The sequence below is a fragment of the Mus musculus genome, chromosome 15 (assembly GCF_000001635.26).
Source record: "Mus musculus strain C57BL/6J chromosome 15, GRCm38.p6 C57BL/6J".
NCBI lineage: Eukaryota > Metazoa > Chordata > Mammalia > Rodentia > Muridae > Mus > Mus musculus.
The window spans coordinates 37,709,753-37,726,321 of record NC_000081.6 but is presented as its reverse complement, the minus strand read 5'-3'; the positions used below and the strand labels follow the sequence as shown (position 1 = coordinate 37,726,321).

Below are 16,569 nucleotides of genomic sequence, written 5' to 3'. Positions count from 1 at the left end.
GCTGGGAATCAAATCCTGGTTCTCTGGGAAAACAGCCAGTGCTCTCAAATGCTGAACCATTGCTCTAGCCTGCTGTAGGTACGTCAGTATGAGAACACTGGTTTAGTTACTATAGACAACTAAAGCAGGTATCTGACTAAAGGGTCCGTGTATGCTTTCATGCACGTGTTCTCTCTGTCCCTGTCCCTGTCCCTCCCCCATCTCTGTCTCTCTCTGTCTCTCTCTGTATTTCTCTCTCTCTCTCTCTCTCTCTCTCTCTCTCTCTCTCTCTCTCTCTCTCTGTGCATGCTTCTGAAGGCTTGAGTTGCTGTGTAGGTATCTGGATTGCAATTCATGAGTCCTAAAGTATGAAATCTTTCTGGTATTTCGAGGAAGGATAAAGAAATAAGACACTTCCATCTGTTTTTAATTTGAATACTTTATTTCTGGAGAAAACTAAAATTTAAAATAAGTCTTTATTCTTTTTTTTTTTCCCCCACGCAGGCCATCTTTGCTAAGTTGAGGCTCCTTAAGACTAAGCTAAAAACATCTATTCATTGATTTGTACAAAGTGCTTTTGACTTAATTTCTATACTAATTGGTTACAGCATCTATGTGAACTATACATATCTCTATATATCAATCTAAGTGACGCTGTAGTATCAGCTGTGAGGCTCTTTCTCCCTTAAACTCACATGCCCATTCTCTTCTTGGAGGATGCTTTAGGCCTATTTTTAGAAATGAGCATAAATGCAGTAAAGATTCTCATGTTACATATGAAAAACCTTCCAGCAGCATCTCGGATGTGGCAAGAGGAAGGGCTTTATGACATCTTTCTGAGTGAACTTAGTTAATAGTTCCAGCTAGTGGGTCCAAGTCTGGATGGACACCTGAGGTGTGCTCGCACAGTATCTGCAAAGCACACCATGAAGCTGAGTGTCGTAACGAGCGTCTTTACATCAAACATAAGGAAAGCAAAGCAGGGGCAGGTCCATCTCTGTGGGTCTGAGGCCAGCTTGTAAATGACAAGTTACAGGCTAGCCAGAGGCAGGTAGATCTCTGTGAGTCTGAGGCCAACCTGTAAATAACAAGTTACGGGCTAGCCAGGGCACCCAGGGAGTCTCTGTCTAAAAATAAGTAAAATACATACTGTCGTTGCTTTTATCTTCATGGCTTTCTAGGTCCCTTGGTAACAAGGAAAGAATGGAATGAACTGTGTCCCTTGAGAGCCGTCTGATGATCATCTCCCTTCCCATAAGGTGATGTGGGGGTTAAAAGCGGGGACTCTGTTCTCCAGGGCCTGTGGTGACCTTGGTCTGGCATGTCCTTGTCATGTGGAAGGCAGGACAAGGATTGGATAGAAGCAGGAACTATTGGTGGATCTCATGGGCTTTAATTTCTCCCTCCCACCCCCTGCTGCTTACCAGCAAACAGGACAAGCTACTTAGCATCTCTCTATTCGTTCTTCACATAGGAAATTGGGCAGAAAACAGTAAGGGCCTTTGGGAGGATCTAGTAAGCTAACACTTGTCTGTCCCCAGAACACTGCCTCGTGCATAGCGGCACACCGGTGTTTGCCACTATTATCGATATTGTTACCAGTATATTCGAGAAACACCTTTGTTGTGTTTTCAGTGTACAAAATGGCAACTCCATTGTGTACTAGAGTGACCAGGTTTACTGAGCAGGACTGCACATGGTAGCACTTGCACTTGGCTCTGTTTTGAGGATTCTGAAAGCGACCTCCTGTGGCTATACCTTGATCCCTGGCAGTGGGGAGATTCTGGGGCTGCAGAATGGCAGGGAAAGAGTTAACTCAGGGCTGCAGCCGCTGAACATGCAGTATAAACAGTATTTGGGAATGAGGTCACTTCTGTTTTGGGAACCTAAAGGCAAACACAGTTACATTTGTTCCTGTAATCATTGCCTTGTTTGAGACTGTTTATGTTTAGAAACTCGCGTTGGAATATTTATCAGTCGGGGCTCTGAAACCAACTCTGGCTACTTCAGCCAAAAAGGAACAAAAAGAGCCATGGGACTCTTCCTGGGGTTGAGGGAAGTGCATGGGCTGCAAGGGTGGCCTCAGACAGAGGTGGGATGCTTCTGAGGGCCTGAGGGGAGTCTTCCAGGACTCACTTCAAGAGGAAGCAGCAGCAACTATTTTGCTTCCTGATATTCTGTCACTGGAGACTGAGATTCCTGGAAGAGTCTGTTGGTTGGGTCTGTTCCTGTGCCCTGGCAGGAAGGCCCACCAAGAATGCAAGTGGTTGAAGAGGGTGGAGGAAGTAGGCTCTCCTGTCTTCTAGGCATTTTTTTTTTTTGCTTTTGTTTTTGTTTTCCTTTTGAGACTGGGTTTCTCTGTGTTGCCCTGACTGTCCTAGAACTCCCTTTGTAGACCAGGCTAGCCTCAAACTCACAGAGATCCACCTGCCTCTGCCTCCCAAATGCTGAGATCAAAGGTGTGTACCACAGCCGCCTGGCTTTTGGTCTGTGTTTTAAACAGTCATTCAAAGGCATGCTTGAGCCCCAGAACAAGCTTGATATTGTAGAAATGTGGGTAACTGTGAGTACAAGAAACCATAAGAATGACATGGAGGGGCAGATGCAGGTGCACATCGTGGATGGGGCTGGCTCTGGGTGTCTCCACTGTGTGCAAAGAAGTGTGTGAAAGCCGCTGTCACAATCCATGCTGCTACTATGGCAGAATATCTCAGACTAGAGGATTGATGAAGAAGAGAAGGTTGTTGTCTCATAGTTTGGGAGGCTGGGAGATCCAAACCTGAATGCCAGCAGGTTTGGTTGTGTCCTGGCTGCCTTTGCGTTCCATGGTGGGATCTTGTCAGTGTATCCCTGAGAGGAAGAAAACTGTGAGCTCACAGAGGCAGAAGGGCAACTGTGTGGACTGTGAAGTCTGCTTCAAGGTCTCAGTCACACTTCGAGGGAAAGCACCGTCACACCCTTTAAAGGCCCCAGCTCTGATACTACCCACTGGCCACCACATTTCAGTGCCTTAATTTTGAAGCCTGAATTCAAACCATAGCTCTGGTCTCAGTGTTCCTTAAACAGGGGTTGGTTTCTCTGAGACTTCTCAATGAGAGCTTTAAATACTTTGAGGTTTCAATGGAATACCTTTTTAAAAGGTCCATTTATTCTGGATGTCCCTTAATACAACACATGCTTATGTCCCCTCCCACTCATCCTGCTTGTAGGAGCCGGGGGGCTAAGTAGGAATTCATTTCCAGTCATGATCTAATGAGAGAGATCCAGAAGCAGGCTAAATACAACAGTGCACTTGTGTGGTGTGCATGCCAGATGACATAAGAGTGCTGTTTCAGTTGGAGAAGAGAATTTGGAAGCAGGTCTTCCCCTGGCACACATAGTATACTCACTTTGGGCCTCAACAGTCAATGCCTTATGCAAGCTGAGAACAGCAATTTAGATTCAATGAAACAATAGAATCGTTTGCGTGCTGCTAATGTTGTTTTGAATTTTATTAGCTTTAAAGTTTTGAATTTAATTTGTACCACTGTTCTTAGAGTGCTGAGAAGGCAAACAAGGCTTACATAAGTCATTTTGTATTTCTGTGTGGTTAGCTGAATTAAAATAAAATACCTTTGGTCATCTCTGGAGGTCCTTGGGGTCCTTTCTTTCTTAAGTGGGGAGTATTTTATTCAAGGTTTGGAGGTGCTGCACCATGGGAGATATGCCCCAGAGCCACCTCTTCACAGAAGAGTCGCCTTTTCCAGCTCTGGCCTACTGAGCCAGCCATAGGACTTGCTGTGGCCGGTAGGGTATTATGAGACATGGAAGTAGGCTTGAGAGGAGCTTGTGGCTTCTCACCAAGTACTCCTTTTCTGTGAAGAAATATGCTGCTTCTAGCACTATAGATAACGGGAAGCTACCTGCATCCAGCTGATCCCAGTCAAGACTAGCTAAACTCTGGCCAACCAACAGTGGGTGGTCAGAAGAGGATGCCTGTGTTTGTTTACTGCGAAGCATTGTTGGTCGAGAGCTGAGCTATACAGTCTAGGACACTGGTCAGGTAGCTACGCACCCTGGTGTGTGCATCTAGTTACTGTTCTAGTTGCTACAGCCAAAATGTGTGGTAGAAGCAACTTCAGGGAAGAAGAATATGGTTTGGCTCATGGTTTCAGGGGGTCATCAACCCACCAAGGTCTGAAAGGCTTGGTGGGTCTTGGTCCCTGGGTGATGGGCAGCTACAGTGGGTGCTCTTCCCATCTTCATGGACTCAGAAGTAGAGATGAGACTAGAAATAGAGCTGGTCTGTAGCACTCCAAGGTCCACCCTTGTCAACCTACCTCAATCAGCCAGATCCCATCCCCTAAAGGTCTCATAGCCTCCCCAAACACTAGGACCTGCCAGGGGCTCATACCAGGAAGCTAAGTGTTCCACCACTAAGCTAGATCCCTAGTCTATAAACAATGGGCTTCACTGAGTACACTGATGGGGCAATCATAGCCATAGTCATTAGGACCACATCAGGGAAAAAGACAGATGAAGTCTCAGAAGGTCAATAATTTTTGTTTCATTATATCCGTTCATTATAGAAATCCATCCCTCCCCCTCTTTTCTTTTATTGATTTTTTTTTGAGACAGGATTTCTATGTGTACCAGTCCTGGCTGTCCTGGAACTTGCTTTGTAAACTAGGCTGTCCGTGAACTCACAGAAATTCCCCTGCCTCTCAAGCACTGGGTGTGAACCACCATGCCCAGCTAATTTTTCTCTTTTCACAAATCACTTCCACTCTGACACGTTTGAAGAGCAGCAATGTTACCAGGGAGATGTGAGCCTACTTATATGTAGGTTTACACTGAGCAGAAGAGTCAGAAAATAACAGGGCTATGTTTTTCCCATCGCCACTGAGACCATCGTCAGTCAGCCTTTTGTTCCTTTTGACTCGTGGATAGAAATGTCTAGGAGGAATGTAAAAATAGAAGATAAAATGAAAATATCATTTGGTCTACCAATTTCATTCTTGGCTGATTTTGCTTCATACAAAGTTTTGACTGGGTTCCGTAGTTAAAAATAACTTCCCTGTGTACGTGAAACTTCTCTTGGGTAAGTGGCTGTGTATCTGCTTATGTTTATGCATGCCTGGAAATTCTGCCGACTACGGAGGTCTGCAGCAGCTGATGTGGAATGAAAACAGTCCTGGGAAGAGAATTTGAATGAAGTGTTGAATACATTTAAAATTATTATTCAAATGACTGCAAAAGTTCAGTTTCATAAAGTCAGAACAACTGGAGACCTGGACCAACACTTCCTATTTCTCGTTTTCCAAGGAGCCGTGACATAGCTGACATGCCCAGCTCTCAGCAGCCATAATGTTGCAAGTCCCATTTTGGATTTCACTGGAAAGGGAGATGCCAGTGTCTCTCTGCTGGTGTTGGGAGGGTAGTCACTGGCAAGAGGCAACTGCAAACACAGTAGATGACACTTTGACAGGCAGTGGAACTTTCTTGCCTGTATGACCAGCTTTCTGTGTGTGTAGGCCACAGTGTGGGTGGCCTCAGACTGGTGGAGAGTCTGTACACCTGGGCCTGTGGCTCTCTGTCCTCCTGGGAGGGACGATGGCAGGGGTGTTTGTGTCTCCCAGTGAGGACCCTGTCATGAACCCCTTGTCCACTCTGCAGATCTGACCTACTATTATCATTCACATGAGAGTCCGTTTCCTCAGGGCCTCTGTGTCTCACCCACCTTCCATCTCAGAGAGAGGGACTGTGTGTCTCGGGATGGTTTAGGTAGAATTTTTGGATCGTACCAGGTTTGCAAGACTAGGGATATGGAAAAATAGGGGGGATGTGAGCATGGCAGAGGTGACAGGAGGTGAACAGTGTGTCTCTCATCCATGGAAAGGCACAACGGAGCTTCTTTCTACCACAAGTGCCCTAATGTGAAGGGTGGAAATGAGGCCAATCAGTGCTGATTTGCTTCCAGATGGGATGATGCAGCCAAGGCCTGAAACAGATTTTGGAAACAATTCAGTCAGCTGTAATGTGAACCCAAAGACATGCTCTCAAGGCTGCTGGGTTTTCCACACTTGTCTGGCAGCCTAGTGCTTCTCAGGCCCAGCTGCTGCTGCTGCTGCTCTGTCTTATCACCAAGCTCTGGGGTTCAGACAAGGGAGAGAGAGGTGTTGCAACAATTCCTGGGAAAAGGACCGTGCACTGGGGCAGCTGAGGAGGTGCTGAGCTCTATTAGAAAGGCTCTGTGCTTAGGGAAGAGAGGAAGGGGTTGTTTTTCCCTCATTCACAGTGGGCTGGGGTGATGCTGGCCAGTACCTGGGCTTGGAAGTGAAGTCTGCATAGTCTTCCAGAGAAGCCAGAGGTGGTCAGAACCTGAGAGCACATAAGCCAGGCCTACAACAGTGGCTGTCAGGCTTCTTAGGACCACGTTTGCTTATCCATCGCACACCTGCCTCCCCTGGGATCCTCGGGGCTAGGCCGTCCAAACAAGCCCCATGCACAAAGTTGGAGGACCACAGCACTATAAATAGCTAGAATGCTCAAGGGATGACAAATATGTCACCCAATCTGAGGGTGGAAGGTCACCCAGGTCTTGTCATGGAGAAAAGGGCTTTCCCCTTCTGCCTAACAGTTAGTGGGTATGGGGTTTTGATAGTTGTAGTTGTTGTAGTTAAACATGCACTCATGCATTCACTTTCATGACCATGGAATGTCTGATATGTGATAAAACATGAACTAAGGGAAAAGGTATGGTCTTGGCTGCCAAGGATAGGGTATTATGGGAAGATGGTGGGGTCTGTTTACAACTGTCACTATGCCCACTTAAGGTAGCTGCACAGAGACCTGGAAGCACATGTTTTAGAGTGACTATGTAACCTGACTGGAACACAGCTTCAGCTAAGCGTTCATGGAGTGACTGTAGCCAAGGAACATGTGGGCGGGGGAGCATTTACAGTTAGTCATGGTGAGGAAGAACACTCCAAGTGGAAGAAATACAAACAGGACTGTGTTTGTCCTGAGAAATTACCACAGACTTGATATCTGAAATACAAGAAACTGACTTATTATTCTGTAGATCTGAAGGCTGCCATGGGTCTCACTGGGCTAAAATCAAGGTATTGGCAGGGTTCATTCATGCCTTTCTGAAACGATCTAAGGAATTATGTATTCGTATACCTTTGCTAGCTAAGAGGGGTGCCCGCATTTCAAAGACAGAATCTTCACATCACCGCTTGCCTGCATTTCTAGACTCATGAAACATATGAAGTTGTTAACCTTAATCATGCCCCTTTCCTGGTGGTATAACAATTCAGTTTTCTGAGGAGAGAAACAAGAACATCTTTGAGGCCGTTATTCTGCCCACCATAAGGGCATCATGGGTGTCTGAGCAGGTGGAGAACGCAGGGCAGATATGTTATGGCTGGAGGGAATGAGGGCATTCTGTTTAGGGACAGAGTGTGTATGTAGCCGTGTGGGCCATTGAATTCTTATGTTTTTAAAAACCACAACAACAATAACAACAAACCAGATGAAACAAGAAAGGACACTTTTGGGATTGGAGGGATGGATCAGTGGTTAACGCATCGGCTGCTCTTCCAGAGGACCTGAGCTTGGCTCCCAGCAGCCACATCAGGGAGCTCACAACTGCCTGCAATTCCACCTCCAGTGATTCAGCTTCTTCTCCTGGTGTCCAGGGGCTTCCCTAAACACATGCACATACATGTACATGCACAACCCCCCCACTCATGTATGCATATTCACATGCATATACACACATGCACATGCACACACATATACATAAATAATCTTTAAAAGAATAAATATGAATAAATACTAATCTTATAATAAATAATACATCTTTTTAAAAATTACAAAGCAAATATATTATAATCACATGACCTGGGTGTCAGTACATCCAGGCTAAGCAGGAGCCTCTGTTGTGTGGGACTGCGTCTTGCTCACCTCACTTGTCATTGAATCATTTTGTCTGTGGCCTAATCCTTTTATCTGCTCTCCTTCATGGGAGGAGAGACCATCACCTGCAATAGAGACCCTAACATTGAAGTTGTTCAACTGGGCCATCTTACTTAGAACCTGGCATGCATTTTGAAAGGATCAATGAATATTTGCTGAATACTTATGCACAATGATGAACTCCCAGTTGGTCATAACCTATACCATCTGTTCTTCAGTGAGTGCTTTATTGTAGTAAAAGATCAGCTTCAAGGGCTTAGTGTTCAAGGGCTTCACACGACCAAACTGTCCTGCATGTAAGTAGGTCATCAGTCTTTAAAAACTTCCCCTTTATGATTCCTGCTGAGGGGGAATGGTAGAGAGGGAATGTCAGGTATTGAATGTTAGGGGAATCTGAGAGAGAGAAAGAGAGAGACAGAGACAGAGAAACAGAGAAGGAAGGAGGGAGAGAGGAAGGGAGGGAGGGAAAGAGAGACAGTGACAGACAGAAGGAGTGGTATAGAACCACAGGACTTCACAGAAATCAAAGCCAAGGATAGCGAGTCAGGATCCTAGAAAGGTTTTGGTGATGCTGAGGGGGGAAAAACCCCATAAATTTTGGATGCACACTGACTTACATTTAAATTCTATCATGTTGGGCTAGCAAGATGGCTCAGCAGGTAAAGAGATTTGTGGCCAAGACCAATGACCCTAGGTTAATCACAAGGACCCACATGGGAGAGAATTGACTCCACAAAATTGTCTTCTGAACTCTACATGTATGTGCCCTGGAGGGCATACCCTCTCCACACTCGCACAGGATAAAAACTAACATAAAATATATTAAGTAATCCTAACATGTAGAAATGGAAAAATCAAACACACTTTTAAAAATAAAGGCTGGAGTTTGAGAATGTGGGTGGTGTGTGTTTCTAGCAGGAAACCGGCAAACTATTGTCAAGCGCCCGGCAGACAGTGTGCGCACAGCCATTCACTGTGTGTTCCCACAGAGTTCCCTCGGTGGACTCACAGATGTTGAAGACCCAAGCTGAGAGAGTCTATAAATAACTCTCCTTTCCTGCTTCAGTCTGGAAACAATTAAGGAAAAGATGCAGGAGCCAGACAGATGAGGTGGACATGCTCTGTACATTGGCTTTATCACTGATAATGATAGTCTGAAGGAGTCTTTAGAGGTGAGGCTCCATGCCACTGCTGAGAGGCCACTGTCAGACTCGTCCTGCCTAAGACAGAGAGAAGGGCCTGGAAGGGTCTGTAGAGGGGAGGCAGGGGCAAGTTTGGTCAGCACTGCCTGTCAGTCAACAGCTACTCTCTGCCTGTTCTGCTAAGGCCCACTCATGTGTCTCCTCTTCCCAACGCAGAACCTTGTCCTTCTTTGTGTCAACCGTAAAGCTGAATTTTGCATTTTCCTTGCATATCCTCCATGAAATTCATTGAGCTTTTCCAAATGGAGTTGGGGGGGGGGCGTACGGTAAGGGATAATATCGCACACCTGATAGTTTTTCCACATAAACAAAACAAAACAACAAAAACAGACCACCACAAAAACAATTAAACGTCTTACTCAAGACTTGATTGGCAGTTGGGTTTTTTGTTCCCTTCTGTCATATCCTGCCAGATCTTTGTGTCCTCCACTGACAAATTGCTTAATTCTTATCAATTCATTCAACCCTTTGCTATAGTTGATGCTGAACCTGGAGCCTCACACACAGAACACACCACTAAGCACACACAGCATACACCACTGAGCTAGCCTGGAGTCTTACACACTGCACACACCACTGAGCTGGCCTGGAACCTCACACACAGCACACACCACTGAGCCTCACACAGCACACACCACTGAGCCTCATACAGCACACACCACTGAGCCTCACACAGCACACACCTCTGAGCCAGCAGAACACTTATTCAAGGCCTTGATGTTTTGGAAACACGATTCTCTTTATAGCTCCAGCTAGCCTCAACTTCTGTGCCCCCAGAGCTGGAGTTGCACCGCTGCCCTTAGCTCTATGACCCCTTAACTCTGAGATATCCCCTTTCCTTTTGCTCAGCTGGCAAGCGGCAGTCCAGTGGTCATAACCTACTGAAGATCCTTGGAGGTAATTGACAACATAGACATTTTTATACATCTGTGACTGTGGGATGTTAAGTTTTAAAGGAAAAAAACATAAAAATTGAAACTCCTGAAGCTAACATCTCCCTTCTGTTTTCTGTGGTTTAGGTAAAATTAACAAAATGGCCATAAAGCTCTGTAGAGCTCTGCTCAGAGCACCATAGGATTCATATTTTGTTTTTTTCTTTTAAAAATGGCGCCTGGAGTTAGCACAACAGAATGCAGACAGTCGTTAGAGCCTAGATTGGCCACGTGTCACACACCATGATGGTACAAAGATTATTATGTTCTTCATTTTGAGACAGGGTCTCTTGTAGCCCAGGCTGGCCTTGAACTCACTGTGCAGCTCCCCTCTACCTCCACGTTCCAAATGCTGGGATGGCAGCTATATTACACCAATTCTGTCTTTGCTGTGTTTGCTTTGGAAGGAGAAGTTGGTGCCCAGGGACACGTACTAGCTTCAAAGGTTCTTCCACCAGCTTGTGTTTGCAGGTCCCTTTCTCCAGGCTTTGGAGAGGGGGACTCTTCTGTCCTCTGAGACTCAGGGCTCTAGAGCTGGCACGGAGAGTCCTTTCTTTCTCTCCTCCTACTTGCAGCAGATTACTGCTCGCTCTGTCAACAGTTGCTTAGTTACAGTTAATAGGTAGGGAGGGCTAACTCTGAGCAAGACTTTGTGTAAAGCTTCTCCCTCAGCCACATCTTCCTGTGCTTCTGTGTCCCCACTGTGAAGATGGTGAGCTTCTCCTTTGTGTAAAGCTTCTCCCTCAGCCCATCGCCCTGTGCTACTGTGTCCCCACTGTGAAGATGGTGAGCATCTCCTTTGCCCCTGAGAACCATTTTGTGGGTGATTCTCTTCTAGGGGACCCTGGATAGCTGTGGCTGCTCACTGAAGCCTCATTCTGAGAGGCCACCTCTGGAAGGGTTTGCTCCATTGCCATTCTTCTTGAGGGCGAGTGCTTCCCAGGGCGCCTATGTAGCTGCTCACAGCTGCAATTTTGTATTCACTTGATGGATGCCTCTATCCTCCATTGGCTGTCCAGGGATAAAGTCTTGTCTGTTTATTCTCCCCATTTTATTCCCAGTTTCCAGGGAATTCTTACTACATTTGTCAAATGAACGGGGGGGGGGGGCATAGACATCTGGCCATCTGGAAGAACAGACTCTTAAAACAGAAAACTAAGATAAGATATAGTCTTGCTCCATATCATAGCAACATGGGCTACTGTAGAAGTGAAGTGCACAGGCACATACTTACCCATGAACTGTCACCCAAGAGTGGCCAGGGAATGTCCTGCAGCTGAGAAAGAGGACAGATTGGAGGCAGGCAGTGTGCAAACCCAGAGTCTACCCTTTAATGTCCCAATGTTCCCTATGAAGATTAGTCGCTTGGGGTGGTGTTTCCAATCATGAGTAGCCAACAGTGTAAGTCCTGCTTTACTGTTGAAGAAGCCACACCAAGTGTTGCTCCATGGGAACCACACTCATCTCACTGAGCTGTGCCCATCCCATCAGGTGCAGAAAGGGACCTGCAAACACAAGCTGGTGGAAGAACCTTTGTGCTCCTGAACATGGCCGGTGTACAGCGTCAGCCTCCTGTCTCCAAAGTCTTCAAGCCCTAGTAGTTACAGAGCAGGACAGAGGAACAGACCCTAAGTGAGACTGAGACCATTATTAAGAAGGGGAGAGGAGGAGAGTGGAGTGGAGAGGGGGGAAGAGGAGGGGAGGGGAGAAGAGACAGGAGACAAGAAGAGGCATAGCTCAGGGCATTTTTCCTGAGCCTAAAGAGCTTGGGCTGGAGACAGAAGGCTCACATCCATGGGGCAGCCCAGACTGCTCAGTGTAACTGAACAGCTCCACAGAAGATTCATGGAGATCAGGGGGTGTTTGCCACTCATTTCCACAGTCACACATAGATTCTTTCATAAGCACATTTACCGCATTTTTAAAATGTGAAATATAGGTGTACCCGACTTTGTAACAAACATGGAGGGAGACATCTGCTATCTCCCCCCTCCACCCCTGCTCATAAATATGAGGGCAGCACTCAAAGAAGGTAGTGGATTTCCTGAAGATTAAGGTATTCAAGGGTCAGCCTGAGAGTTCTGACTTACCATTGCTTACTGTTCAAGTTCCTCAAAGACATAGCAAAGAAATGGAATTCCTATTGCCTGCCCCACCGTGCAAGAAAGTGCACACACAAGCAACCAGCTGCAAGTGTATGTCCCAGTGTGCCCTCAGAGTCCAGAGGAGAAACTATGTGTCCTCCTTTTCGGTTTTTACACCTTTGAGACAGGGTTTCAGTTTTGCTAGTGGCCAGTTTACTCCAGTGATCTTGTCTCTGCCCTCCTTCCCCACAGCATTGGTGTGGGTTAGAAATGGTGTCCTGAGTCCCTTGAGGCTCCGGCTGCTGGGCGAGGTGGGATGAGGGAAGTGTGACTGGCACCCCCAGGGCTGTGAGATGCTGCAGGACCCCCACTACAGGGGTGGGAAGGCATAGTCTGAAGTCCCCACAGAACTGTTGGAATTGGCTCGGGGTCCCCAGGCCTGCACAGAGGCTGGGGATGGCAGGTTCTAGTTCCTGGACACTGCGGATGCCAGAGTGTGGGCCGGCAGGCAGGCTCTGTTCCTGGGCCGAAGGAAAAAGGGCAGGGGGGAGAGCTCTGGCTGGGTTCACAGGGAGGAGAGTCCTTGTCTTGCTCAGCTAGCTTGGTTTGGAGGAAGCCCTGTCTGGGAACGCAGGGAGGCCTCCCTCGGGAGGTTAGATGTGCAGTTCGGCAGGTTAGGGGAACACCTGCTCCATTGCTCCAGCACCGTGGATACCAATGAGAAGAGGTAGTCCATGGTTTTAAGGCATTTATTTTAGAAAGGAAGAGAGAGGGAGAAAGTAGGGAGTAGAGGCTGGCCATAGAGGGGAGGAAGTGTGTGGGGGGGGGCAAGGGAGCGAGAGGCAAGAGTAAGAGAGTAAGAGAGAGAGGAGGGGCAATCAGCCCCTTCTATATTAGGCTAGGCCTACCTGGCTGTTGCCAGGTAATTTTGGGGAGGAGCATACCTGATAGGTAACTGTGGGGGTGGAGTCCAGACAGAATACAAGGAGCTTGGGGCATTGCCTACATGACTGATGGCCACGCACATCCCTGAGGGGGACTGTGGGAGGCTGTGTCTGCAACAGGAGCCAGGGGCCCAAGGGGCATGGCCAAACACCTGGCTGTTCCTTGAAGGCAATAGTCACCTGCCAGGTCTCTGGGGTTCAAAGCCTGTGCTGGACTGGGAGCCAGGCTGCCTGTGCACAGCTCACTACCCCACACGCTGGGACTGTGTGTGTTTGTGTATGTATTTGTGTGTGTGCATGGGTGTGTGTGTGTGTCTGTATGTGTGTGCATGCATGTGTGTATGCATGGGTATGTGTGTCTGGGTGTGTGTGTCTGTGTGTGTGCATGTGTATGTGTCTGTGTGTGTGTGTGTATATGCATGCCCTTCCTTTTATATGTGTGCTGGGCTATGATCTCAGCATCTTAACGCTTGTGTAGCAATCACACTTTCATTTCTCAAGAACTCCAGTTGTTCTTACTAAAATACTTAGAGCACGAATTCTCTTTCAAAATTTGAGAAAATGCAGTTAAATCCTTCTACACTTCTGGATTTTTCGAGACAGGGTTTCTCTGTGTAGCCCTGGCTGTCCTGGAACTCACTCTGTAGACCAGGCTGGCCTCGAACTCAGAAATCTGCCTGTCTCTGCCTCCTAAGTGCTGGGATTAAAGGCGTGCACTACCATGCCTGGCTCTCCTTCTACGCTTCTTATGATATTATTTATGATTTTGAGTACTTTTTAAAAATGTGGAATTATCGAATCTGAAAGTAATAATTGTTAAAGCTTTAAACATATGTCTGTTGAACTGACATCTTACCTTCCAAGGATGCATGTTCTTCATTACATGAACCTCTATTGAAAAGAAGTAAGAATGTAGCATTCTGCACTCTGGGTGTTTGCTGGAAACCCATACTCCTGGTGTCAGAGTCTAAAATTCTAGCTTTGCTCTACAGCTACAGAGTTGTGCAAGGTCATGCTCTAACCATAACATGCCTCCACAAACGCTCACTGGGGAATAAGAAGACAGGCAAGGACACTGGTGGATTTTAGCTTGGTTTTCTTCTATTTGCTGTCTATCATGGAATTCCACACAGTGGGGTGCTGTGTCCTTAAGAGCAGGTGGTTTATGTGGTCCATCCTTTTGAATGGGCAGAGCTAGTTTAGTAGCTATCTAGCTAAGTGCCATGCTTGCCAGCACACAGCATGCTCATCCAGCCCTACAGCAGTGGGTCTTGCTCGACAGCCCGTCAGTCGTCAGTCCACATCCCAAGCTAGTTAACAGGTGAGGGTACTTTCAGCTTCCTTAGAGAGTGGCAGACTGCATCCTAGAGTGGTTGTAAAATCTTTCCTCAAAACAGACATGCGAAAAGCTCCTGTGTATAACTCTTCAGTACTTGGAGAATTGCAATACTTCCTTCCATTTTTTTCTTGTGGACTATCATGGGGAGTGTGAATTAGTCAATACTCTCCAAAGCAATAGAAAGACAGGACTGTTGCACCATGGTGGTGTGTACTGTCACCTCTCAGCATCCAGGGCGCTGGCTCAAGGCCTCCTGTAGACACCATGTAAATGTGAACACAGAACCTACACCCTGTCCTCCAATACACTTTGTCATTTACATTATTTATAGTATTTAAAATGCTATAAACATTTCTTATACTGTATTATTTAAAGAGTAATGACACTAAAATGTTTATATTTTTGGTTAAGCTGCACGTCTTGTGAAATATGTTTGATGTGGTTATTGAATTAAAAAAGATTCAGAACCCATGAATATGGATGAATATCTATCCATATATAGATATTGTTAACATATATTTTACATACATATATATGATTTATGGTTTAATTTTACTTTATGTGTGCAGGTATTTTGGCTGCATGTATGCATGTAGCATGTATGTGCCATGCCTGCGGAGGCCAGAAGAGAGGATCAGATCCACTGGAACTGGAGTTATTAGCGTCCACATGGGAGTTAGGAACTGAACCTGGAGCCTCTGTAAGAGCAATAAGTGCTCTTACCTGCTGAACCACCTCTCCAACCCCTTATGCATATACATTTAAGTTGCTAAGAAAAAAATCAAAAGAAAGACAATACATAAAAGTGATATAAAACTCAAATTTCAGTGGTCAGAACTTTATTAAAACGTAGACACTGCGCTGCTTCTGTCTTCTCTGCTGCTTTTGAGCTATCCCTGCACCCTTAACATGCTTGTTGTCTGATATTTGCAAGGAAAGTTCATCAAATCCAGTTCCACACCAAGTTCAGGGAAAGAAACCCAACGAAGAGGCATTGGGTTTAAGTCAGTTGAGAATCAGTATCAGGGAAGGGAACTGATGGAGCTGTTGTGTGTAAGTTTAAAATCTTGCTAGCTCTTTCTCAAGAGCTCTGCCAGAGCTCCCTCAACCTCTTGCAGCCTTACCAGTCTGGCAATGATTATCCTTCTGTGCCCTTTCTCCTGCCCACCTTAGTTGTGTGGATGGAAAACACCAGGCGGCCTTAGTATTTTAAAACTAGAGAGATAACTCAATGGCTGGGCGAAGACTATCCTGCCCCATCCTCCTTGGCCTCCGCCCATGGTGGAACCTACACACTATTGGTGCCCTTTAACCTACATGTCCGCCACTTCCTCTGCTCCACCACCTGCTCTGCCCCTCCCTCTCATCCCCTTCTCAAGTCCCACCTTTTTCCCTTCGCCCAATGATTAGCTTCCACAGTCTTTATTGACACAATCAACAACCAATAAGGGAATCCACACCTCCCTCTACATGGAGCCTCTAAGTCAAGTCAAGTCCCTGGATTAGATATGGATTTGACTACTTCAAGTCCTACTTATGGTCTGAGACAATGTAGAGAAAAGACTCCGAGGGGGTGAAGCAGCCTGCGAGAGAAAAGCCAGTGCTCGCAGAGCTGCCGTGGGGAGGCTATCGTGGTGTGGAGGCAGCAGGAGGAAGTCAGTGAATGGAATTAGCCATTTTCTTTAGGCCCAAATGCACCAGATAAAAAGGGCCAAATCCCATGGGAGGGATTTTCTGTTTCTGATATTCCCTGGCTGCAATTTTAACTCTTCATCAGGATTCATCAGCTGTAATTACTGAAAGCTGAGGTACACATTCTCAAAATACCAGAAGAAATGTATTATTTCCTTCAGAAAATCATCCTAACTGCCAACTGTGACGTGCTTCCAAAGTCCCACAGCCCGTGTATAACTCTGTGAAGTGCTTCTGAGACAGTCACCCTGTTTTCTTTGCTGTTGATAAAACCAAAAATCCAAGGAGCATGGAGTCAGCTTCCCCACAGGTAGGGAGTTCTGGACGGTGTGCTTTTGGAGGCTGCTAGCATTTGAAATGTTTCTTCTCTAGCCTCCTCTAATTCTACTTTCCTTCAAGCTTCATCAAAATGTCTTCCTTGGCTTAGCAGTTCAT

General features: G+C 46.4%; 1 protein-coding gene across 24 annotated transcripts in view; it reads left to right on the top strand.

Annotated features, from left to right (window-relative positions):
• Ncald (neurocalcin delta) overlaps positions 1-16,569 on the top strand; it is a 426,345-nt gene that overhangs the window by 66,198 nt on the left and 343,578 nt on the right. Inside the window, exon 3 of one of the 24 annotated variants that reach the window (XM_030248642.1) lies at positions 1,161-1,238. The exons of the other annotated variants lie outside the window; for them this stretch is intronic. The gene's annotated coding sequence lies outside the window, so the exon portion shown is untranslated. The remainder of the gene's footprint in view (positions 1-1,160; positions 1,239-16,569) is intronic. 24 annotated transcript variants of the gene reach the window in all.